The sequence below is a fragment of the Spea bombifrons genome, chromosome 11 (assembly GCF_027358695.1).
Source record: "Spea bombifrons isolate aSpeBom1 chromosome 11, aSpeBom1.2.pri, whole genome shotgun sequence".
NCBI classification, from domain to species: domain Eukaryota; kingdom Metazoa; phylum Chordata; class Amphibia; order Anura; family Pelobatidae; genus Spea; species Spea bombifrons.
Window position 1 is genome coordinate 20,810,284 of NC_071097.1, and position 25,037 is coordinate 20,835,320.

The 25,037-nt window shown below is 37.2% G+C and overlaps 1 protein-coding gene across 4 annotated transcripts in view; it reads left to right on the forward strand.

Moving 5' to 3' along the window:
* Window positions 1–24,579, forward strand: part of ATE1 (arginyltransferase 1) — a 139,920-nt gene extending 115,341 nt beyond the window's left edge. For all 4 annotated transcript variants that reach the window (XM_053450254.1, XM_053450255.1, XM_053450253.1 and 1 more), the window contains exon 13: window positions 24,563–24,579. The gene's annotated coding sequence lies outside the window, so the exon portion shown is untranslated. The remainder of the gene's footprint in view (window positions 1–24,562) is intronic.
* The last annotated feature ends 458 nt before the right edge of the window (window positions 24,580–25,037 follow it).

Below are 25,037 nucleotides of genomic sequence, written 5' to 3' on the forward strand. Positions count from 1 at the left end.
TTTTGGAGCAAAATTTGAAAGGTGGCCTTATCACCATAACAACCAGTGAAATAATACTGTTTCGCAAGGCTCATTTATTTGTTGCTATGGAGATTTATTTTTATATGTAACCTCCATGGGGTTCTTACATGTGTGTAGACTGTCACACTTATACTGTCCTTACTGTAAGAAAATAATTTCCTGTGCTAAACCTGAAATCTCCTCAAGGTGCTCATAAGAAATGTTGATACAATTAACCTCTGTGTAGTAATGAGTAACCATACTGTTTACACAGTAGTAGAGGAAATGGCCACTTACAATGTTCGGTTGTTTCAGGCAGAGATGGGCTGGGCTTTTATATAACCTAACGTGCCTTCGGCTACGGCTCCCATCGACTGGCCTCCAGGTTCAGCAAAATGTCTTAAAATCATCTCCTGCATGAAACAAAGAAATGGACTAGAGCCAAGCCGATGAATAGCCATCCAGCTAGATCAATAGACTGCTAGTCCCATCATCCTCAGCAATACTTTGACCACAACTGCTTGGTTACCTACTTGGTATTCAAACAGTTAACTTTTTTGCTAGAGGGAACAAATGACTTAGGATTGAAATGGATTTCGAGCTAAGTTGGCTGTAAATCACATTATTAATGGTTCCATTCTTCTGAAAGTCTGGTTATATTTTAACAGCTCAGGTTACCTAATTTCATTGTTACCCCGAGACTATAAACGGTATAATAATTTTCTGTCATTACGATCACAACGTCTTTTCCAGCAGCTCATCTATGGCTACTCTGTTAGTCAGTAGGGACAGAAAGATGTATTTTGTTATCCCTCTTCTTAATTAGTTTAATTAGTATGGTTCTGGATTAAGAAAGGCATGTTGGAAAGAAGAATATCCTATTAGGTTAGCACGACTAACCAAGGGCACTTATGGAAATAGTATGTTGCAGGGTTGCAATAAAATGAATGTTGCTTTGCATTCATAGTTAAAGACGTTGCTTCTTAAACTTTCTTGGTTCACTTAAGAAATATATTGGACCTCAATGAGGTCCATTAGGTGACATTATTCTTCCTTTCCAATAAAACTGAAAGAAAGCTGGTCTTGGGTAAGACGCAGGGTATCAGCCCATTTCATTAATCAAATATTAGTCCATTTCAAAGCAGGAGTGTGTAATCTGTAAATCTCACGTAGTGGTTAAGGTGCTGAACTGCAATACAGTCGTGGTAATCTTCACTGGGTGCCAAATGTTTCCATAGTGTGCAAAGTATCTTGTCAACAAGCTAAGAGTCGCAACAACGCATGGCACGTGTACCCAACAAATGGAGATATCAACAATGTAAATAAGTGGTGTGCATGTACCAGACAGGGCTGTAGGTGTGGGGGAGCTAGGAGTGAGAAGGAGCACTTAGAGATGGATCTATGGGAGCATGTAATAGATAGGAGTCCAACTACGACTGCAGAGTAATTAAAGCCCGCTCCAAACCATTGCAATAGATAGTGATATCATGACCTGTAAAAAACATTATTTTTGCTTGAAATTATGATCGAGATACAATGCAATTGTACAATTCTTGAGTTTGCAATGCTGTAACATGTGCTTAAATATGTTATAAGATGCATTGGAATTGGAATATCGTAAACATGTAACGACCTGGCAGTACTCGTCTGCATATTGTAGGGGCAAAGTTAATTCTCAGCTCTTAAAGGGACAGTCCAATCATCAAATGCACTTTAATGTATTTAATAGATGTGTGGATCCTTTACATTTTCACTGTGTCCCCCTTACAAATGCATAGGGGATTCTGAAGATCCCCCCATAAACTTATTGAGAGAGGCAGGATTTAAAGATTATTTCTGAAAAAGGTTTGTAAATTTCACAGCTCTAAGAATGATGTTTCTATTATATGTAATCAAAATAGAAAAAGGCTCCAGGCACTCATGGGTTCCATCAGGCAGATTTATTGGAAGAGATGAACAACAACGTTTCGACCTCACGATGAGGTCTTTATCAAGTACTGGCACAGCTAAGCACCTGAGTTCCTGTGGGGAGTGAGTGCAGATTCCTGATTCTGGTGACTCTCTATTATATGTAATGTCTAATTACATTTTATTTGTGTTTAATTCAGCAGAGTAGGTGGAACAGCGCCTTTAAAAGCATAACATAAATACGTGTACATAACTAATGCAAAGTGTTGCAGATGTTTAACCTCTTCAGAACTAGGGTTATTTTACAATGTTTGAGCAAAATCTTTTTGTTTTTGCTATATCTTTATTCAGCTTTATTCCACTAACTCATTTAGCTTACCGCTAAACATTCTTTTTGAAATTATAATTTTATATGTATATATAAAACCATCATTTAGAATGAAAAAGGACACATTGTTCACCATTTCACATTTGCATAGCTAAAAAAAAACCCCCAAAAAACATTGTATTTGTCCTGATTTTGGAAACCCCTCCCATGCCTGGTATTTTCACCTCTTTTGGTTGTTACAGGGCTGAATATGAAGGACGAGCATCACTGTTTCCAAACTAGATTTTAAAAAAATATGATATGCTTGGAGTTGGGCCCGAATAGCGGCTAGAAAAAACAAAACTGCTGAACAAAATAATTTTTTTGAAAGTTGACAACCCAAAGTATTTTACTTGGGGAATTTTAACACTTTTTAGTCAACTATTTTAGAGCCAATCTATGCCAAACATCAACATTTTTGGCATAAAAAAGCAGAGAAATTTAGTGCTTTACCTTTTCAACAAATGTTGCTTTAGTTCAGCAGATTTCTTTACCTGTGTATGTACAAGTACTGAAACAACTTCAGCAACACCAACACAGAAGTGGGAAGTAGTTTTGTTTATTTTGCTGTTAGAGTGGAGAGCGTGATTGTAAGCTAGGGAGTTTGGGGCCCAAGCTAATGCTTGCTCAGGGCCCACTTAATATTAAAGACGGCCCTGCCCTCAGCATTCATCGAGCCAATGCTGGAGCTGACTGGAGGTAAGTATATCTCGTGCAAGGAGGTCTGCAGCTCGACCAAACACATCTCCTGCACAGAAAATAGCTGGGCAATGGGCACAGGGGCAAATGCATATGAGATATATCTGCAGAATCTCCCCCCATGTGTATGCAAAGGAGACAACATGTAAATTTAAAAGGATGTCTCAGCTATCTAATGCATTAAAGTGCCTGTGATGGCCGGCATGTCCCTTTAACACAGCTGAGCTACCTGTGTGAGACACACTACTGACGGCTGTCACTAATTTGTGCTGCTCTTGGTAATGATGGTCTTTACGTAGTGGATGCACATGTCTGGCCAAGCATGCAGCTGAAAGTGAGGGGGATGATAGCAAGTCAAGGAATAGGTGATAGATGTGTGCAGGGGAGGCACGGTGTGGGCTGCTTGTCTAGACACGCTTACCTGGCAGGCAGGGTAGCTGTTTGGAAATGCAGATCCGTAATCAACATTGTCAGAGAGGGAGCAGAATTTATTTTGAGCAGTGACCTCAGAATATGAGGCAGCCAAGTATGAGGATATGGTAGATATAATCTTCTAAGAATGCTTAGTAGAAAATTAAATACAAAATATATATGGTCAGAGTGCAAAAAAAAAATTAACAAGAGCTCTGGTCAAGCTGCATCCAAGGGAAACCAGTTTTAATGCCTGACTTGGGTTTTGGTAAGGCAAGAAATAAGATTACCAAAAGAAAACCCCCAAAAAACTCTGTTTAGACGAAAAAGAAAAAAAGCTTAGATGTGAAGCAGAGGGTTGTTAAACCCAAGTTATAGTTAGAGGTGAAAATCTATGTTTTGGTATCAGCATGAGATGTCATGCAGCGCTTGATCTTTACCTTCCAAAGTTAAACAAGTAGGGACCTCGCTGCACATAAGATTTAGTTATCCTTTGAGATTGCATACTTGTTTGTTGAGGATAGCTTTATGGTCACCTAAAGCATTGTATAATCCCTGTATTATATTAGGCCGCACTACTTCCACTGAAAAGCTAATTCAGGCTTTTATACCCCTCAGTGGATGAAACTTTGTTTAATCTATTGGTATATTTGAAGGTAACTCTCATATCTCATTTTCAGTTTATTGTGAGACGATGTGTTTCCCTTATGGTTCGATTAATCAATATATCCAATGAGCTCGTTACTAGGGCTGGTGACAGTGTGGCTCCCTGCAATCATATACTAGTATTTAGAAACAGCAGAAACGTGTAAATTGGTTAAAAAAAAAAAAGTGTAAATATAAAACATTATTTTTCTTTCATATTTAACATAGCTATTAAAAGGTCACAATCGACTAGATTGTAAGCTCGCAAGAGAAGGGCCCTCTTCTCCTTTGCACCAGTTTGTTATTGTATGTGTTATTGTATGTCTTTATAAATTGTTCTTCTGACTGTAACAGCGCTGCGGAATCTGCCGGCACTTCATAAATAAATGTAATGTAACGTAAATTCACATTAAATGTTTCAATACAGCTCTGCCCCTTTGCCACACTCCAAACCACACCACCAAACCAACATTTGGGTCATTTTAACCCCTCCATGACCATGACATACCAGTTAGTTATGAAGAATGTCTCTAACGGACCAATAATGTACCTGGTACACCATGGGTTAATACGGTACCACATCAAGAATAGTGATGGGAATTATGCTCTACCAGTGTCTGGCCCTGTATATAGTGTTGGGATTTATGCTGTAACACCGTCACTGTCTGTCTCAGTATATAGTAATTGGAGTTATGATGTGCCACTGTCTGTGTCTGCCTCTGTATCTAGTGATGGGAGTTATGCTGTACAACAGTCTGTGTGTGTCTCAGTATATAGTGATGGGAGTTATGCTGTTTGGCTCGTCAATGTATGGCTCAGTATATAGTGAACACAAATATAATTTTGATGAAGTCAGTCAGAAATTGAGGCTCCAAGGCAGAGAAAATAAATCAATTTACCTTTGCAGAATAAAATGAGTGGTCACCAGGCCCGGACTGGCCATCGGGCACACCGGGCATTTGCCCGGTGGGCCGGGCCACGGCAGGGCCGCATTGACTTTAGGGGCTGATGGAGCTGCAGCTCCAGGCCCCTAACCTACCTACGGCCGCAGTAACGCAGGGCATAAGGGGCACCTGCCCCTTAAGCTCGCCGCAACTGCGACCGGGTCCGCCACTCTAAGGGGCCGGGAAGTCCCCACCAAGGCCGGCCTTACGGGTCTGCGGCCGCACAGGGTTTAAATTAAAACATCGGGTTTTTTTTTAACTTTATTTAACATCCTCCATGTTAAATAAAGTTTTTTTTTAACTTTATTTAACATGGAGGATGTTAAATAAAGTTGAAAAAAAAAACCCCGATGTTTTAATTTAAACCCTGTGCGGCCGCAGACCCCTAAGGCCGGCCCTGGTGGGGGCTTCCCGGCCTCTTAGAGCAGGGCGCCACACTCCAGGGGGCGCGACGGGGGGCGGTCCGCACCGGGTGCCGCTCATCAAGGGGTGCCAACTTGCGGCACCCGGCACTCCTCCAGAGACGGACAGTAATGTCCGCCGCTGGAGGAGCAGGCTCGCAAGGGAGCGGTATCGGAGGTCTTTAACAGACCCCGGCTTAAAATCACTCAAGGGAGCCGGAGGTCTGTTAAAGACCTCAGATACCGGTCCCTTGTGATCTGCGCGGCAACACTGAAGCCGCGCCCACCGACCCGGTGACCCGGAAGAAGACAGAGAAGACAGAAGAACTGAAGAAGAGGAGGAAAAGGAGCTGTAAGGAGAAAAGAGGAAAGGTAGGAAAACATTCAGTGAGAGTGGATTGGTATATATGTGTGGATTGGTGTATATATGTGTGGATTGGTGTATATATGTGTGGTTTGGTATATATGTGTGGTTTGGTATATATGTGTTGATTAGTATATATGTGTGGATTGGTGTATATGTGTGGATTAGTGTATATATGTGTGGATTAGTGTATATATGTGTGGATTGGTATATATGTGTGGATTGGTATATATGTGTGGATTGGTGTATGTGTGGATTGGTATATGTGTGGATTGGTATACGTGTGGATTGGTAAGTGTGTGAGAGTGATGGGTGTTATGCTGTACCATTTCCAATGTCTTTTTCATGATCTAATTATGCTCTAAAAGTACATCATAACTCCCATCACTCTATACTGTTCCATACAGTGGCAGAGCTGGGAGGCAGAGGCCTTGCACCCCCACCACAGGACTCCTGAAAGGTAAGTGAACTTTAAAGAGGGAGAGGGTAGATAGTTAGGAGGGGGTAGTTGCGGCAGGCTTAAGGGGCTCTGCGTTAATGCGGCCATATAGGACCAGTCAGTCCAGTCCTGACTGGACCTATTTTAAGGTGGGGGCCTGGAGCTGCAGCTCCATCAGCCCCTAAGTCAATCCTGCCCTGGCACAGGTGCGGTCGCAGTTGCTGCTTGCTCCGGCAACAAGGTAAGTAGGGTGAGGGAGGGGGGTGCAGTGAGAGGGGGGTTAGATAGTGAGAAAGGGGGAGAGGGGATAGATAGAGGCGGTACATATTGAGAAGTGGGGAAGGGGGTTACATAGTGAAAAGGGGGAACATAGTGAGAAGGGGCAGATAAGATGAAGAGAGGGGGTAGTGTGAATGCGTATGAGAATGAATGAATAAATGTGTGGATGAATTGTGTGAATGCGTATGACAATGAATTCATGTGAGGATGAATTGCTTGAATGATTTGTGAGACTGCATTAATGAATGTGTTAATGATTTGTGTGAATGATTAAATGCAAAGATGGTACGGGTGGGCTTTAACAATAAATAAATAAATAAATATGGGCTGCTCAGGCTTAAATGCCCGGGCCTATTTTTTGTCCCAGTCCGGGCCTGGTGGTCACTTTAGACCTGTGTTCTTTAAGGTTTTGTTACTATAGAAAGCGGTATTATCTGTTCAGTAAATGTTATTTACTTAAATTTATTTTTTCGTATTTCTATTTTTTTCCAGTTGATGTACTGTTTACAAATTTGTGCAATACATATTCTTGGAAACATTAAACATTTGTAGCTGTTTTTACATTTCAAAGAAGGGGGTGTCACATATAGGAACCACCCCGGGTACACCCCTGGGTCTATTCAATGAGAAAGAGGGAAAAAGACGTAGAGAAAACGGGGGTTAAACATAAAAAGCTGTCATACTCAAGGCCCCCTATAAATACAGCAAATCTAGTGTTTATGGGATATGGCATACAGTCAAATGCCCTTTGGAGGTTTAATATGGCTTTCTGTATCCACTTGGGTTTATACTGAGAGAGGAAGGAAAAAAGTTATAGATGTTATGTTATTGTTCATTTTTGGACTATGTGATGCAGTCAACTGTTTGAATTAAATATAGTTTATTATTTCTTTAATATTTCACTGTAAACATTTCACTATTAACATATAACCCCAGAGTTGTATCCAGTGTGGGGTGATGCAGAGACTGGAATACTAGGAATGTTATTTTTATATTGTACATACAGATCATGGTTGGGAAAATATTACTCCTGGAAGTTTGCCTAGTCACTACCTGCGTGTGCTTGCTGTTATATCTCTGATGCTGGCCAGACAGGGTGGAAACAACCTAACTTAACCCCGTGCACTGCTGGATATGCTAGAATCTGCATATACGCTCTCTAGAAACGTAGAAAACCTTCATGATATGGATTGTTATGTGTCAGCATGCTCTGAATTAATCAGGATTACTCATTTCTTGCATGTTCCATGCAGGCCTTTTTAGAGACGCTATAAAATGCCCCCCCCCCCCGACCCCTGCTTTGCTCGCCCATATAGGTACACATACTCACACTCTCCCTCTCTGTCACTCATTTATCCGGAGCCTGTCCTGAGCCTTGGTCACGCATAATGCCAGCTGCAAAGTCAGAGCGGCCCTGCGTGAAATTTTTCTGCATCCAGTCAATACTAAGACTCTATAATAATGTGGACCATGTGTTCACATTGACATCATTGACTGATGGAAGTGGGGCCGGAGTACGGTGAACTAAATTTTTCCCGCTTTTATAAAAAAAAAATGTGTCACTAAATGCCAAAGAGGTATAAAGTCACTGTGGAACCTCGTTTCTAGAAATGGTGGTGGTAGTGGGTGCCTCGGCACGGTACTCTCACAGCATGACAGGTGACAGAAGGTTCAAACTAAAGTTAATTTTAAAGGCCTACTCCCTGGGCTTGTTTGGAAGCTTTGAGACCTTGATGCCTTGTTTGGGCAATGGGTTTATAGATTCCATCACAGGCAGTAAATAATATATTTGCAGTTCAAACAATCAAAGCACGTAACAAAGGATACTAGCCATGCCATATTTCCTCAATGATTCTGTTCTGTAGTTAGGAGTCTGGACATTAACCTTCTAATGTTTCAGGAAAATCAGTAGTCATTGTGTGGACCGTTGATTAAAAATAATGACCCAAATGCGTGACTACAACATCCACTTTCTGCCAGTAAGTACTCAGCTTGTTGCCAATCTATGTCCCAGTAAAAGGTTCAGAAAGAAAACTACAATGGGGCATATTCAAGGAGCCAGGAACTTACAATCACAGGCATGGAACAAATAAATATCTGTGTGGCCAAAGTAATAAATACGATATTGTGCTGTATTTGTATCCTGCTAATTAGAAACACTAACAACGTTTGAGAGAGCAGCTACAATGGAAAATTGTTTGATGGCCAGCACCTTCAGAATGTCTGATGTCTGCCAATAGATTCATGTTGGGATGACCATTTTCTTCTGAGCTGCGTCCAGGGCATAATTCGATGTGTCTATCCCACAGATCTCAGCCTTTCAGTTGACTAAAGACGGACACTTTTATTTCAAGCACTGTGGAGTGTCTAGAGGAGAAATCTTTGATTCTATTTATGTGATTCTGTGATGTACTGATAGCTTTTTATAAACTTGATAATGAGCAAAATCTCAACATATTCTTCCTGATAAAATATTCCCTAAATAAATCATTTATGTTGTAAGGCATTTACAATTGTGAATTTTATTAACATAGTTTAATTCATAATTACCTTTCATTCTGTTTCTATACACATTATTGTGCCTTTTAGAGCTATTGATAAACTCATACTCAGCAAATGTTCCGAAGGGCATCAGAGGAGCACAGAGGGATTTGGGTCCCAAAGAGGGTCTGATACTCCTAAAGTGGGTGATAAAACGCTCAGTGTGAGGTTCCTTGTATAGTTTTCTTTATTGAATATTTAGAAGAGATATACACATCAATAATAAATTTTTATTACATCAGTGTTCTGATAATGCAGAAGGTGCTAAAGCGTATATAGGATACATGTCCAAATGTATTCTAAATTATTGAATGTTGGTGTTTCAGCCACACCCATTGCTAACAGGTGTATAGAATTAAGCACATAGGCAGCCACTCACACTCGCAGAGTGGAGCTGTCAATTGTTGAAGTGTTTAGCAACTGACAATCACCTGTCCTTTGAAGCAACCCTCACTACAGAGTCCTAAACTACCTGTGAAGGCAATTTCAGCACAACTACTCTGGCCCAGAAGTGTAGATGAAAAGTGAGGTGCAACTCCATATTAATGCCTATGGTTTTGGCACTGGGATATGTGTTTATGCAATTTTAATTCTTTTGCTACCATAGCTCGCCCATTGACATTTTGTAGGCTTCAAGACAACTCGAAGGATCAATTCTGCCAGTGGAAAAAAATGAATATGTTGCACTATTGATCGTCATTTGTCCCAAACATTTTAATTCATTAAATATTCTTGGGTTTATTGTGTCTTCTATGACATCTTTGTTTTTTTCTTCCGCTAAGTCAAAACAGATCTAAATTTGCACAGCATTAACAGACAGGAATTGTCTAATATCCACGGGGGTTTGTTGCCAAAGTTTTCCCTTGTTGCAAAGCTGCTAATCCTGAACAATTTCTCCAGCACAGAATTCTTCTTGCTTTGTGAGACACAAAGAATTCAGACACAAAGTCCTCCCTAGCTAAGTTCCAGTAGATAGGCCAGTTGTCTGTTCTTCTGCCAGCGTCCGTGTGCAGTCAGTGATGAAATCAAACAGCTGTTAGGCTGGCAAGTATGTTTCTATTGTGGAAGGATCCTCATTAGAGAAGAGTACCTAATTCACATAATTCTGCTCCAGATCTTCCTGACTACCATTAATTTTTTAGTACTTAGAACATTAATGGTTTAAGAGACATAAATCAAGATTTTTTTGTGGAACATGATCTCAGGTGATAGCAGTGGTAGCCAACCTATAGTCAGGGGTGCAGCTAGGATCAAACCACAACTCTCATGGTCCCAGTCAGCCATAGCCCTCATATGTTCCTTCATGTCTCATAGAAAGATTGTATAGCTCTTGGGATTTGCCACCTTAACATTTAGCACACTTTCCCAGCATAATATTTATTTACATGCCTCTGGCCCTCTACTTTGCCTGCTTCCAGTGTTTCTTTGGATCTAATATTATTGGCCTTCTATGATAGTTGGATCTCCCTGTAAAATAAATGTCTTAAATAAATTAGGTGCTGGTTTATGTTATAAATATCTGGTGTTTGATTGATCACTTGTACACACCTGTGTAAACGTTCAAAGCTCACTTTTCATGTAGTATAATGACTTTTTTTGTTTTACTACGGCCAGGTATTCAGACGATGTCATTACATGGCTGTTACTAAACATGTTATTGTTTAGTTTTGTTATTTATCCTACCTGCCAACTGACATGAATTATAAACCTTCACTGAGTATGATTTATGCATTCGCAAACATACAACCATAATCTGGCGTAACTGTACTGTGGGTGTCCAATAATCCAAAAATATTGTTGAAATAATACAGTTAGTACAGAAGGCTATTGACCAGCGCCATTGTTAGGCGAGAGATTCAAAGGCATAGAAGGGATTTGCTTGAGTTCTAAGGACTAATGCATACCAAGCCTGAACAGTTGCATGCTTCATATTATGCATATTATGATAAATAGAAACAGAATTCCTTAAAAAAATTACATATTTAATCACTAAGCTTCGTTCACAGGTCTCTATGGTCAACAGCCATGTTTTATGTCAGCCATCTTAAAAGCAGGTACATGAGCATGGATTCTGCTGCTGATAAGTAGCCACATTTGAAATAAGTAGCCACATTTATGATGCATTATCACCAGTACTCCACTTAAAGTCTTAGTTTCACAAAATACTTTAAATAGTTTATAAAGTACAACATTTTATATTCTTTTAAAGCATTTTAAGTATTTTCTCCTCCTAGAGACCCAGGGAATAAATATTCATCTATATATCAATATTCAGCATGGCCCCTATTCCAGGTTCTCCCTTCTATTGCATCACCTGAAACAAGGTATATTATGGTTACCTCACTACATTTTTTTAATGTATATCACATTTTGTTAAAAGGTCATTGATCCAGATTATCCAGGGCTCTTCTGATATACTTCCCTTACCACAACATTTTCACTCGACATTCTTACACGTTTTCAAGTGACTATGTATCTTTATTTTGTGTTCTTAACCGGAGATCACAGAATTTCTTTGTGTGAAATTTAAACATTAGAATTTGAGTCAGGTTGTCATGAACCCATGTGGAGATATGGAAAGAATTTTAAATATTATATATATTTTACAGTGTGTGCATCTTTTACGTTTTTGATTAGATGCCCTCTTCTCTATGGAGTAGTTTGCATATTGATCGAGTTTGTCACACCTCATAGTATGTAAAGCATAGCATACATTATTGAGGCCAGATAAATGAACAATGATAATAGTAAAGTAATATGCTGATAATAGTAAAGTAAAATATTAATTTGACAGATTTGATTTCCTTTTGAGTTGTAGTACCATTACAATCTTTAGGAGTATAGAACGGATGTACACCTTAATGTATAGATCCACTTACTGATTTACAGGTCGGTAAGGATTTTACTTACTGATACATTCCACATAACAATAGATAAGGCAACTGCAGTAATTTAGTATTTCACATTTTTGCCTTAAAGTGCCACTACACGCCATGGAATTATTACAAAATCACATTACATTTTTGTCCCTAAAAAGTGCTACTTACATTCTGTGTTTTAGAGATATTGATTTGGGACATTTTCATGTCTAGTTTCTACAACCTGTATTAAATAAAAAATAGAATTTCATACTCATTAGTTTTTAAATGGAAGTATTCTTTTGGGGCCATACACCAACCCTACTTTTGGCTTCCAACAGTAGCCAGTATTGGATTGGGGAGATTGGGTTTATACAATGAAAGCTTAGTGCCTGTGCTTTGTGGTTGGCATTATTCTTCCGCCCCCTCTTATAAGCCTCGAGCCAAGAAGCTGCCACCCTACTCTTGATAAAATACAAAACACCTGTTTGACTAGGTTTCCTAGTGTTGTACCTACGTTGGTTTAATGTTTCCCTCTGGTAAACAAAGGATGTTGTGTTTTATTACACTTAAAAGTAGCTTAGGTCAAATTATGCTAAACTGGCATTATTGTTGGAACCAGGTTATAATTGCTGAATCTGTTTTTATGTAACTCGTATTATTTTTTCAGAATTCTGATCTCAGTCCAGTCATTTCACATCAATGATAATTGCTCAATGGAATTTTCCCATGTCTGTTCTGTTTTCACATATTTTGCACTCAAGATCACTTCTAGTTTTTATGCTGTTTATGCCAGGCTACTAGTGTTGTAGATGTCAGCAGATAGATTTAGTTTTTTCATAGGGCAAAAGGTGCAACTACCCTTGGCCTGAACAGCCCCAGCAGCCCATATAGCATTGTCATTTCCCCAATGATTAGGTGGGCAAGTGAAGACAGGAGATATACCTTTTTATCAATGTGCTTTACACAGTAATGAGTTGCTTTCATCAGGGCTCCATTCAGATTAAATGTGGCCCTGTCAGTAGTAAAGATGGGTAAAATTGACAAATTGGCAAAAAGTCATACAAATGCAAAAAAAAGACATTCTCTCTTCCAATGGAAATGCTCATATAAACATACATTTTGTGCTGGGTGATATCCTGTAAATAGAAATAAATAAATACATAAATAAATAAACCAGCAAATTGTGAAAAATAGTGGAAAATACAGTTGCAGAAAGATTTTGCTGTTCCTCATGTCTTCCTGTCTTGGTGTAACTTTAAAGTTAGTAGGGATAGGTGAAAAATATTTTAGAAAATGTGTGAATTCATTCTCAATGATCCAAGAGGATTGAAATTGGTTTTACTAGGGTTATTTACAAAAAGAAAAGAACCGATGGGATTATTTTGGCATATGAGACTTGATGCTCATTGCAAGTTAGCAAATTGTGAGAAGAACCCTTCAGTCGTGTGGGCCTGCAGTTCTGAATGGTTAACGGGGGCTGTAATGCAACACACTGGCTCGGAGACCATAAATGTTTACGGAGCTGTTCTAGGATTCTTTTCTTCTTCTTTTAAGATCTTAAAAACTATGGGAGACAAAACAGATCAAAAATATCAAGTCATTTTATTACAAAAGTTTATTCAGAGTAAAGAATGAGCAGACATTGATGTTTTCAGGCTGTGGTTCAACCTTTTAAGAAGTGCAGACTCCTGTAAAATATCTTCTGACTCAGCAGTACCAGTGCTAGGATTTTCTTTGATGTCAAATATATTATCGTTTCAGTGGATTAAGAGTCTAAAAGTAGCGATAGCTAGATGTACACATGGGCCTTACTGTTGTATCGGGATTACAACCTAGCTGGCATGACAAAAGGCAGAATAGTCCGAACACGAATTAATGCCCTACATAAGCAATCACAGGTAGATACATTGGTAGTAGGTACTAAAGAGTAACCGGTTAGTACCATATAATTACAAACAGAGCCTCCGCCAGAGCTGGATTCAATTCTAGTCTTCCATTTCATTTTAAGTGACTTTGGGGCAAAGTGAGGTATAAATTCAGGTCAAGACAGTAGAAGTATTTTGCAGAGAATCCTGGCAGACATTTTGGTTGCAACAGTTTTATATTGTTTATCATCTTATCCGGATAGGTTGTAGGCCTGTGTGCTGTTTCCCCCTCTTAGCTCAATGATGGACGACCCTTTCTTGCAGTGCCAGTGAAAGAAAGCTGTAATTACAAACAGATTGCCCTTGTTTAAATTTCCAGGAATTTTCATCGGCTCTGTGGTTAGAGAAAGACAAATACAGGGCGACATCTCCAACTGTGGTTTGCAGGAGAGATGGAGGCCTCAAATGGAACCTGAGAGCCGGCTATTAACAATGCATTGCCTGATAATATATCCTGTTCATTAACCCCTTGTCTACCTGGTTAGTCATCTAGTGGGAAAAAGTGGCGCATAAAGGACCATTATGTACAGTATGTTTATTATTGTCACCAGTAAAATGCCCATAATTCTTTAGTGTTGTGTTATGCGTCTTATACAACATTTCTTGTGTTATTTAAATGTCCGCAAGACCCCAAAAAGAGTAATGATCCTGGTTAAGCACTTCTATTGTTTTGTCTATCAAGTTTAAGGAATTGGATTTTAGATCAGGTTTTGCTCCAGGAAACAAAGTATCTGATATCTCAAGAGCTATAATCACCAGATCAAAGGCTTTAGCAGTTAACCTATAATCTAAGTCCATAAATAACACCAATAATAGGGGTATTAACCACCAGGCAACCTATATTAATGCCAAGAGCCCTTGGTAATGTGATTGTCAACAGCCACAGAAAGAAGTTCAGGAGCAAAGTATAGTGATATAAATCTCATTGTCACTTAATATATTTTAAATTGAAAACCAAACAGGGTTGGGGGTCCTGATTTGTAAACATGCCCTAATTTAGGAAGGAGATATTTTAGTGAAAAAATGACATTTACATATACTTGGTCTATGCTGTGATTGCATACGCTGATCACATTAATATATGTTGTTCTTGTAATTATTATTATTCCTGTTTATTTATAGAATGCCAGCAGATTATGTGGCACTATTAGAATTAAGGAGAATACAAGATTAACAAAAACATTAGAATGCACAACGTGCATGTGTGATGACGTAGTCACGTAACTACGTACGTTTGAGGCGTGCCGACGGGCCGGTGGTGGAAGCGGGGGTAGCACGGGAGCATCGGATGCTAAGCTCTGTCTTCCCTGCCCCTTGCCGCGTGAAGAGCGGTCAGTGCGTCGGACGTTTGAGCCGTGCCGACGGCGGTAGAGGTGGGGGCGGCGCGGGAACATCGGGCGCCGGGCTTTGCCTTCCCTACCTCCTGCCGCTGGCTCTGTTTACGCCGCGTGAAGCGCGCTCGACGCATCTGCCGAGTGCCGGTGGCGGATAACCGGACGGACGGACTGGACGGACTGGCGGTCAAGCGGTTCCCTACTGGCGTTGTCCTGCGGTATTGGGCCTAGCGGCGTGTCTCTCACCTCGAGGTGTTGTCCCGCGGCCTTGTGGCGTTTCTTTTACCGTTTTTTCCACCTCTTAGCAGCCTTGTGGATGGCCGAAAGGTCCTGGATGCCCTCTCAGAGTTGAAGGCAGAAATTTGGACGCTGGAACTTATGATTGGCAGAGCACTAACAAAAGTACTATGACGCAACCGTGAGTCTATAGAAAACTACACCTTGGATACATACGAACATATATATATATATATATATATTTTTTTTTTTTTTTTTTTTTTTTTTTTAATATTACATCTTCTTATACTCTGAAGTTTGATGTGCATAGACCTGCAATTAACTTATATGGATCTCCAAGTAATTTATACTACGTTTTGAACATATCTCTGTCCAAAGGCTTAAAGGCGCTTAAAGATCTCTTCCTTATATACAAAAACCAGCAACGATAAATGCCACCTAAAAGTGATAAGGTTAGCAGGGGTGAGAAGGAAGAAAAATCTAAAATGTCTGTGAAAACTAAGAAACCCCCTCCAATTAGTGCCTATTATTCTCCAAAAAGTCAAACGGACACTTCCATTTTATCATCTAAATCATCGCCAGATCGGCTAAGTGAGATCAGTATAATTAACCCTCCAGAGTATATTACAAAATCTAATCTGATGACGGCATTAGACTCTTTATATATTAAAATCAAAGCTGATCTTGATCACAATCTCAAAGAATATAAAGAGGAACTGATCCATTTGAAAGTCGATCTAGCTGCTCAATCCAAAGAAATTACTTCATTACATACGAAAATTAAACAACTTCAATCTCAAAATGAAATGTTAAATTTAGAATTAACAAAACAAGATCTTAAATTGGCAGATTTGGAAGATAGGTCACGCAGACAAAATCTTAAAATTCGAGGGATTTCTGAAGACGTAAAAGAGCTGGAACCATATTTGATGGAGTTACTCTCAACATATTTGGATTGTCAGAAATACAGCCCAATTCTAATTGAAAGAGCTCACAGACTGCCTTTGCCTTCGAATTTGATACAAACAAACACACCTAGAGATGTTATTGTTTGTTTTGCCAACTCTAGAATCAAAGAGGATCTAGTTAAAGAAATGAGAAGAAATCCTTCTAAAAATGTAAAATTTGCATCTTTAATTACTTATTCGGATCTTTCGTGTGCAACTAGAGCACACAGGAAAAACTATATTGATACTACCACCTGCTTAAGACAAAACAACATTACGTATTCCTGGGGATTTCCTACAAGATTGCGAATCAACTATCAAGGAAAGATCTATATTTGCAATGATCCCATGCAAGCAAAGGAAAATCTAATGAAATGGAACTTAAACAAATAAGACTTTATATTTCAATATTTTTTTTTTTTTTTTTTTTCCCACTAAAATGATATTTATATATGAAACGATATTTATGAATTGACACATTGAGGAACAAGAATATATATAGCTTTCTTCGTATAAAATTAATAATTAATTTAGAAATTGATTATTTTTCACAAAAGGGGTCTTTTTTTTTTTTTTATTTTTTTTTTTTCTCTCTCACAAAAATGATATTTATATATGAAACGATATTTATGAATTGACACATTGAGGAACAAGAATATATATAGCTTTCTTTGTATAAAATTAATAACTAATTTAGAAATTGACTACTTCTCACAAAAGGGGTCTTTCTTTTTTTTTTTTTTTTCCTTCTTGCAAAATGACACTATAAAAAATCGAAATGGCACTTATATAAGATTAATGACTACTCTAAGAATTGTATGCTTTTTACAAAGGGGTTTTTTTTTTTTTTTTTTTTTTTTTTCTTTCTCTCTCTCTTCTATTTCTCTGTTTTTTCTGAAAAAATGACACTTATATACGAAATGATACTTACATTGTGAACTGTTACACTGAGGAACAAGATTATATATATTTTTTTTTTCGCACGATTTTTTTTTTTTTTTTTTTTTTTTTTTTTTCCTTCTTGCAATATGACACTTTATATGGAATGACACTAATATTATGAATTGACATACTGAGGAATGATAATGCTATGACTAACGACATGAAATACACCACACTATTATAACTCATTATCTTATATAACATTAGAAATTGAAAAAGTTACAAATGGGTTATTTATGCAATCATAATTTTGGTTTGGTTTTTTTTTTTTTTTTTTTTTTTTTTTTTTTCTTTCCCACTAAAATGATATTTATATATGAAACGATAGTTATGAATGGACACATTGAGGAACAAGAATATATATAGCTTTCTTCGTATAAAATTAATAATTAATTTAGAAATTGATTATTTTTCACAAAAGGGGTTTTTTTTTTTTGTTTTTTTTTTCTTTTTCTTTTTCCTCTCTCACAAAAATGATATTTATATATGAAACGATATTTATGAATTGACACATTGAGGAACAAGAATATATATAGCTTTCTTTGTATAAAATTAATAACTAATGTAGAAATTGACTACTTCTCACAAAAGGGGTTTTTTCTTTTTTTTTTTTTTTTTTTTTTTTTTTTTCCTTCTTGCAAAATGACACTATAAAAAATCGAAATGGCACTTATATAAGATTAATGACTACTCTAAGAATTGTATGCTTTTTACAAAGGGGTTTTTTTTTTTTTTTTTTTTTTTTTTTTCTTTCTCTCTCTCTTCTATTTCTCTGTTTTTTCTGAAAAAATGACACTTATATACGAAATGATACTTACATTGTGAACTGTTACACTGAGGAACAAGATTATATATAGTTTTTTTTTCGCACAAGATTTTTTTTTTTTTTTTTTCCCTTCTTGCAATATGACACTTTATATGGAATGACACTAATATTATGAATTGACATACTGAGGAATGATAATGCTATGGCTAACGAAATGAAATACACCATACTATTATAACTCATTATCTTATATAACATTAGAAATTGAAAAAGTTACAAATGGGTTATTTATGCAATCATAATTTTGGTTTGGCTACTGATTTGGTTTTTTTTTTTTTTTTTTTTTTTTTTGGAAATGATATAAATTGTTAATATATCAATATAAAAGGGATAATAGTTTACGTGGAATACTGACTAAGTTAAGGAAAATCCATAACTTCTTATTCACTTATTTATTTATTTATTGATTTATTTTTTGCTCTGCGATATTTTTAATTGTGTGTAGGCTTTTATCTTTATGCTAACAAAAGGTGACATTGCCCCCCACGTTGCCGGCCCTAAATCACGTTCTCATTCCTTGGTGGTTCAAGGAATTTCTTCACACTACTGGTGGAAATAATGTTCCCCCTTTATAGTGTGTTGGGTTTGTTTGCTTTTTTTGTGTATGAATGTGGTTGTCAAGTCTTTCCTAGATGGAGTTTGAGGGATAGTAAGCAGTGCAGGCGGAGGGCGGGAAAACGAGTTTTCCATGTCCCTTAAACTGATGACAATTAATGCACAGGGTTTAAATTCCCCATATAAAAGATCTTATTTGTATGATACATTAATTAAAGAGGGGATAGACATTGCATTTATACAGGAGACACACTGGAACCAAACAATAGAAAAATCTGCCTGGAAATATCGCAGATACCGACATCTTTATGTATCTTCCCTTTCAGATAAAAAGAAACGAGGAGTAGCTATATTAATATCAACTAAAAATAAATTTGAGTACATACATCATGAAGCTGATAGGGAAGGAAGAAGGATTATACTTATTTGTAATATTAATGACGTTACTTATACTTTGGTTAGTTTATATGCTCCATCAGAGGGAACGACAAGATTTCTTAATCTAGCTATGGAAACAATAGAAAAAATCTCTAAGGGTTCATTAATCATAGCAGGCGATCTGAACTGCATAGTTGATATTGAAAAAGATACCAACACCCTGAAGAAACGTAAATCAGATGCACGTTTGAAAACCAGGGCCAAAGCATTTTCTGACTCTCTGTTTAAACATGGTCTATATGATGTGTGGAGGGTGCACCATCCGGAAGAAAGAGATTACTCATTCTTCTCAAAGGTGCACCAATCATACTCACGCATTGACTATTTCTTAATGCCAGGCCATTCCTTGGAAATTTCTTCTACTTCTCAAATTGGAAATATATCATGGTCTGACCACGCTCCAGTGTTTATTTCTATTAAAGATAATCCTCAATATAGAACAAGAGCCCGGTGGAGACTCAACGAGTCTCTTTTAAAAACAGAACATGATAAAATGGATTTGATAAAACAAGTAACAGCTTTTTTGGAGCTTAATGATAATAATGAAACTTCAGATCTAAATCTATGGTGCACCTTAAAATGTGTTCTTAGGGGTTTCCTAATAAAAAAAGGTGCCTGGATAAAAAAACAGAGAGGTAAAGAACTTGCTGATTTGTATATTGAATTGGCAAAACTTGAAAGAACAAATAAACAGTACCCATCCAGGGATTATTCAAAACAAATAGAGACTATAAAGAATTTAATAATTACCAAACTTGAAATTAAAACTGAAACTATAATGCAAAGATTAAAAGTTATTTGGCACTATGGAAACAATAGAGTAGGGAAAAATCTTACTAACAAACTGAAGGCACATAATCAATTAACGAGAATAAAAAAAATTATATATAATGGAATAACCTGTATTTCACCAACACAGATAGGTAATGCCTTTAAACAATACTATGAATCTTTGTATAATTTACCTGACCCCAAGTTTGCTACTACTGATATAGCACAATTCTTAGAGACCTTGCATCTCCCAAAACTTTCAGCAGAAAAATTAGCTCAATTAAATCAACCATTTACAATTCAGGAGACTGCTACTTCAATCCTCGATTTAAAAAGAGGGAAAGCTCCGGGCCCGGATGGCTTTTCAGCCATATTTTTTCAAACTTTGAATCGAGTAATCTCCCCTGTCTTAACAAAATCTTTTAACTCAATTATTATGGGAAGAAATTTTCCAAAGGAGATGCTTGAGGCGAGCATATCGCCAATCCCGAAACCAGGAAAAGATCCCTCAATGGTCACTAATTACAGGCCAATATCTCTTATTAATGTAGATATAAAGATATACTCTAAGATATTGGCCTCTAGATTGGCCCAAGTAATTCGAGATTTGATCCATCCAGACCAAGCAGGATTTATTCCTGGTAGGGCGGGTGAGGAAAACACGCGTAAAATCTTTAATATTATGGAACACATACATAGATATAAAATTCCTTCAGTTATAGTAGCTCTTGACGCCCAAAAGGCGTTTGATAGGGTTAACTGGAAGTTCTTAGCTCAAACACTTCAAGTATTTGGTTTAACAGGTCCTTTCTATGACCTAACTATGGCTTTATATACATCTCCTGCCGCTAAGATTAAGGGCCCCTTCTTAGATTCAGACATGTTCTATATTTATAACGGTACAAGACAGGGATGCCCGTTAGCTCCCTTGTTATATGCCCTAACAATTGAACCCTTTGCTGCTTATGTCAGAAATTCCTCTGATATCCAGGGGATAAATATTGATAAATATGAATACAGCATTACTCTATATGCAGACGATGTTTTATTAACATTGTCTACACCTGCATTATCTATCCCTGCTCTTTTAAAAGGAGTAGAAAAATTTGGAAATTATTCTAATTATAAACTCAATTTATCAAAGACCCAGATGATCCCATTTTATCTTTCTGAGTCTCAAATATCGGTAATTCATAGATACATTCAAAATAATGATCATATATATTACATTGATTATCTAGGGATTATAATTGGATCTGTATTGGAGGATATTTCTACTTTAAATCACAAGAAACTTTTTTTGGAAATAAAATCTTCTCTAGCAAATTGGGTGAAATTAGAAATGTCTTGGATGGGCCGTATTAATATCCTCAAAGCTTATATAATCCCTAAAATTCTGTATCTTTTTCGTCTAATCCCCTTTTGTGTCTCAAATGATATTATTCTTAAGTGGGAAAATTTATTTTCTCAGTTTGTCTGGGCAGCAAAAATAGTAAGACTACCCTCAAAGCTTCTTAAAAAATCTATTGAGTATGGAGGTTTAGGCTATCCGGACATAAAAGAACTCTATGAAGCCTCTCAAATAGCCTTTATGATGGCCTGGGGTACTAAAAAAGAGAAAAATACTTTGGGTTGGTATAATATAGAGAAATACAATCTTAAAAATCTCGATCCTTTTCTACTTTTTTGGTTACCTCAATCCCAATTTAAGAAAAGAAATTTCTCTAGTTTAATAATTACAGATATTTTATCTTCCTTTTATAGAATTAAAAAAAAAAATTTGGACACAAATATTTTATTTACAAAAAATTGCCCTTTAGAGGTTCTATCACTTTTTATACTCGACCTTCCTCTGGAAACTTGGAGAATCTTAGGAATTGATAAGATAGGCGACCTATATCTAGAAGGACAATTAGTTTCTTTTTCTTTCCTGACTAATAAATACACACTATCGTCAGGAGAAATCTTTAAATACATTAGACTCAAGTACTTCCTAACATCAAATCCACCACCTGACTATAACCCATGGCTGAAATTTATTACTTCTTGTACTGTTAGTGGAATATTGTCTAAGATCTTGAAATTTTTTAAAGATAATAAGCCTTTAGATAAATCTAAAGCACACAAACAATGGGAAAAAGAACTGGAAATTTCTATTCCTCTTCAATCATGGAATAAAATATGGCAATTTACCAAAAAAGCAACCCATTGTATAAATCTTCAAGAAATTTTTTATAAACTTATAAACAGATGGTATATGGTCCCGACACGTACAGTGAAATTTCAACCAAATAATGGTGATAGATGTTGGAGGTGTCAAACTGGAATAGGATCGCACAAACATATTTGGTGGGAGTGCCAAAGATTAACTCAACTTAAGATAAAAATATCTGAGTTATATTTAAAATTGTTTGGGTCTCATTTGGAACTCTCCCCGCAAAGATTTTTGTTTCATTTAGACTTTCCAGATATCGATAGAAATGATCGGATCCTATGGGTTAACATACTTTTGGCGTGTAAAATTTGTCTTGCTAGACATTGGAGAAGTCAGGATATACCTAGCTGGCAAGAAATTAAAACGCAAATAAATCTACAAAGTAATGTAGAGAAATTTTTTTTTATTAAAGAAGCGATTGCAAGAGAGAGGTATGATTTAATTTGGCAGAAATGGCTTCAGTTAACTGATTAATAACTCCCCGTGCATAAATATAATCAAAGCACTGCTTCGATGGCCTTTTATTAGATCTACTTTGGCCTCGTGAATTACAATCTTCCCCCTTTCTCCAAGGAAACACTGGGTATGAATATTTAAAATTTTTAATATTATGTAACCTAATGACATATATTAAATATTCATGTATGAATGTGTATGTATTATTTGTATGTCATCACTTCAATGTATTATATGTAATTTTCTGTTTTTTGTCTTGTTGTCAGTTTTGTAAAAACTTAATAAAGAATAATATTTAAAAAAAAAAAAAGAATGCACAATATACAAAATTAATAACAACATAAACACACATTGTCACTGGTGACTCACTGGTACAGAAGATGTATATTTCTGTATTGTTGAATCCCAGTGTTTAATGTACATTGCTTAATGTAAGCAGCCAATGGGGGAAGAGGCAGAGCACAGATTCACTGTACCATTGGCTACGCAGTTTTCTTCCTTTCCCAGCCTAGCTCCATATGCTTTTCATCCACAACACTGCAAAAGAAAGTGCTAAATTTGTATCAGGAGACTTCCTTTCCGTAAAGGAACAACATTAGAAGATGTTAAGCCAATGGTTTGTCTCACTTCATTGGATTTGGTTTTGCGGTCAATTGATACAAAGACAACCCGACAGGCATGAAGAAGAAAGAGACTGAGGGGAGCCTCGGCATTACAGGACTAGCCTGGGGCAGCAGCTATCTCTGCTACTGTTTTTTTAGGCCAAGTCTAATCTCAGCACTCGAGGTTTATTTTGCAGCTAATAATTAATAGAACAATAGAATACATCATAGTGATCTCAAATGTAACTCTTAATCCTCATACTTATGAATACAATGACCAAGAGTTTGAGGCCTGACTGTTGAGTTTACAATCTCTTTTGCAACATCACAGTCATTGATTAGATCTGGTCCACTGTGGAATTTCACTTTCTCAGTTTACAAAGACACGCACTCTTTTTGAACGTTGCAACAAGTCCTGCATCCAATATGTCCAGCATCAATGGAAACCAGAAGGATCGAGGCCCTGAAGAATCTGCTGTTCCCCTCCTGCTTTCTGTATTGTTTACATTTCTTATATTTTTGTTCTGCTGCTCTCCGAACAGACATCTCCAGACCTTGTGGATTAAGAAGAAACTGTCCATATGTGCTGAATTTAGCAGGGAATTAAAACACTGGGACTGATAGGAAACAGTTATCATGGTGTTAGTGTTCGTCATGTGGAGACCTGTCTTTGATTTGGAATCTGTCTGTGGGAGTGCAGGATTCAGTGGGATAAAACAATGTATTTAATTGAGAGTGGCATGGAGCGAGTGGGGGTGGAAGTTGAGGACTCTAGAACGCTCCAAGATGAGAAAAGATGGAGACGTCCTTCAGGGAGAAACAATATATAGTTATATATAAAAGTGTTTTAGGCATTTATGGGGTCAGTTTAAGAATGCTGCTAATCGGCGGAGATGAAGCTGTGAATGATATTGTATATGGTACCTAAGAGCTATTTTAATGGGCATTCACTTGTTGTTTTGGCCTAATAAACTCTAGACAAAATCAGTAATTAAGTGTGAATAGTTTGGATATCTGCCACTCCAATGGAATAAACCACTCTAGTTCCTATGGAGCTTTTGTAATATGGGCTGTATTATGTCATATATCCTTGTAAAATAATTCAATATTTAACTAAATGACAGAATTTTTAATATTAAAAGCTTTTTATTTTTTATATTTTGTTGAGAGACAGTGTTTGGAAGCGGTGCTGCACACACAGATGGCCTTTTATAGAATACAACAAATAAAAGCTGCTCGAACATGAAGGAAGACTCAAAAGAAAACTGATTAATCCATTGTACATGGCGTCCCAATTTTTAAAAGGTATTCATTTGTGAATTAAGTTTTAAAAAATATCTTAAAACTGCTCTATGGTTTCTGATAAGACACGGAAAAAGTAATTGTTTATGCACTGTGCTTTACTGATTCGTGCACTAGCTAGAATACAGATATTTAAAAATCATATTCAATAAGTTGATCAGGAAAAAAAAGAGGCCAGGTGTGTAAAGCAAAATGTTCAACGCCTGATACAGGTAAAGCAGGTTCAAATTTTATATTTTAAAAAGTCAAGGCAACACAGGGGATGTTGAGGTTGGCTGAGGTCCTGGCCAGATATCGGAGCTTGCCCATGTCCCTGTTCACGTATATGAAGGAACACAACTACATAAAACTCTCTGGACAGAATGGTTTAAAGGTCTGGGGGGCAGACACAATCCACGGCAGGTTTATACCGGGTCTTGCAGAACGATGAGTATTTGTCCTGGTTTCACCTACCACACTTACAGAAGACTGACATCTATAACACAGCCTAGGAGATGCATAGCGATACCTGCTTCCCTGTAAAGGGATGCCTATTTTTCCCTTCTGCGCCTCTTCAAAATGTAACATATGCAGGATTCAAATTGTACAAAATGTGAAGCCGCCTCTGCAGACCTGTTTCATTGCTTCT